Source organism: Pteropus alecto, unplaced genomic scaffold, assembly GCF_000325575.1.
Source record: "Pteropus alecto unplaced genomic scaffold, ASM32557v1 scaffold177, whole genome shotgun sequence".
NCBI lineage: Eukaryota > Metazoa > Chordata > Mammalia > Chiroptera > Pteropodidae > Pteropus > Pteropus alecto.
In genome coordinates this window covers 6,800,949-6,803,665 of record NW_006442207.1, presented here as the reverse complement: position 1 = coordinate 6,803,665, position 2,717 = coordinate 6,800,949, and positions in this window count along the sequence as shown.

Below are 2,717 nucleotides of genomic sequence, written 5' to 3'. Positions count from 1 at the left end.
ATGCTTTAATATAGCTAAGAAATACTGCTTGATTGCCCACGTGTTTGTGACCCGTTGTGGGCTTATCAAAATTTCAGTGTTTATTCTCAAGTATCATTTAAGACAAATGGTCATGTTGTTTGTAGTGACAAAAATAGTTTGTGGAGCTCAAAGTAATGAAGAATAGATTGGTTCTATTGCTTCATAGATTGGTGAGTCTCAGACTTCGCTTCACAGGGGAAGTGTGGAACTATTAAAAACCCTAATGCTGAAGGTGAATCAGAACCCCTGGAGACATGGCCCAAGCAACCATATTTTTTACAACCCCACAAGTAATTACAGCGTCACCAATTTTGAAATCTAGTGATATAGATGATTTTATTTTTAAAAATTGCTTTTAGCCTACAGTGAGTTTAGGAGTTGAACTTTCTTAGAATCAAGAATTTTTGGCATTCTGGAGTCTGACCCTTCGTTCTCTGCATTAGTGAACTCAGTGTGAATGGAGCTATGCTTTCTTCCTAGTCAGCAAACCTGATAACGTGATACTGAGCCAGTCAACCAATTAATTAAATTATTTGAGGTTTTGTGAACTTTGAGTGTTTTGATTCTAAGAGGCCAAATGTTGAACATGGCGATTGAGGTATAAGAGTGATTCTGTGTGCCCCCCTGAAATTATTTTTGCAGTGTTTGGAACCCCCATGAAAAAGGAAACTCCCTCTTGGTATGCTGTGAAGCTCATTAAAGGTAGTGGTAGCTCATTAAAAATACAGTAGTTAGTAAAGTTTTTATAACTCACCATAGATTCTTAGAGTTGGAAAGTAGGTTCAGTGGTTCTCCAAGGGCAGCATCAGTATCACCTGGACTTGTTAGAAATGCAGATTCTCAAGCCCCAGCCCAGACCTCCTGAGACAGAAACTGGGTGGAGATGAGCCCAGCATCTGTGCTATAAGAAGCTCTGCTCTCCTGATGCTCATCTGAATTTGAAAATCACTGCTCTTGTTTCGCCTGACCATTTTACAGACAGGTCTGTTAGTTGGAGGGTAAGTGCCTCTCTCTGAAGCCACCCGGGACTAGAGGAGCAGTAGAGGCTAAAACTCAGATCTGTCAGTGTAAAATCTCTCTCAAGACCACAGTCAGATCTTCCTAACTTTTCCACATGCCGTAAATAACAGCCGTAAGAAAACATCCACCATCCTAAAATCACAAGGCATAAAGGAACCTTAAATGTTATCTCATCTGACCCTCTCATTTTACAGATGAGAAAACTAAGTCCACAGAGTGAGGACAGTAAGATGTTATTGGTTGTAGAGCCTGTATAAGAAGTGCACTTAGAACCCAAACAGCGCCTCCCCACTACTACCCGCCCCCCACACTGCCTCTTCACCTTCATTCAGACTCCTAGCGTTTGGCTTAAATCGCCTTTATTAAAATATTTATATTAATAGTCAGGCAAGTCTAGGAAATGACCAGCTATTTTAGATGGAGAATTTTAATTCTTTAAAATTAATCTAAAATTTTATTTTGATTTAAAATTTGCTCGAATTTTACAACATTGACCAGAAAAATCTCAATGATATAAACTACTAAAAAGAACGTTTAGAGAACATAGGGGCCATTCATTCCTTGAGCATATGGTTCATCTCGGAATCATGCAGATTAGAGACTTATATCTTCACAACTCGCACACTGCGATCGCGTTTTCTTCAGATTTAGTTAAAAGGGAAAAAATGTGGCAACAAGTCTGTTTGTTGAATATTTTAGGATTTTATACTTGATGTGGTTGGTGGCATTTACATAATTTTGACAGTGTTCAAAGACTGAATCTAATCCGTATTCTTTGCAGAACTTCATCTTCAAAGCCTTGAGCAATGCACACATGGGACAGTGACCCAGGAAAACAAATTGAAAATGTGATACGCAACTGTTATCTTCACACACACACACACGGAGTAGGTGTGAACATATATAGAAATGCTTACTGGTTCCACACACCTACCACGTGCCAGGCACTGCTACATGAAATGGGACGCACAGTCCCTGCCTTCAGAATGATGATGGGGCAGTGAGAAAGTCGGCTGAGTCATTGGGTAGACAATTATGCGAGAGGGTGGTCAGGAGAAGAAAGTGTAGCTGAGGCCAGCGGAGCAGCAGGACATTGTGGGGATCACAGAAAGGGCACCAGCACACACTGGATGGGGGCAGGAGTCAGGGCAGTCTGCCTGAAGGAGGTGACGTCTGAGCTGCGTGTTGAAGATGGAGGGGAGGGGGAACAGTCTATGCAACGGCATTCGTGTCTGCCTGCATGCTGGCCCTCAGAGGGGCAGTACTGGCCTGTAAACCCCTAAATATTTCATTTGCCTGTACAAACATTAGCATGTGGTTTCTCTGAGAACTTGTATAGCAGTTTTAAAACACATTTCAAACAGCTTGTTTTTCCATCTCAGAAGGCTCCGATGTTCCCCAGAAGAGTTTGTAGTTGAGAGGCCACCATATCTTATGTTACTGAGACACAGAGAGGTCTCTCCTGACCCCAGGAGTTGAACCAACTCCCTGGATTTTAGCCTGCCACAAAATCAGTGAAATTCTGCTCAACGTCAATTTCCTGAAGAATTGTGTGTCAGACAAACCAAATCCAGCCCCAAATGGATTTGAGCTGCATTTTGCTGTGAAAGCCTGGGGTCTGTCTGTGGAATGATTGTGTAGGAGGGCATCTTATTGTGAGGCACTTGTGTCTTTCC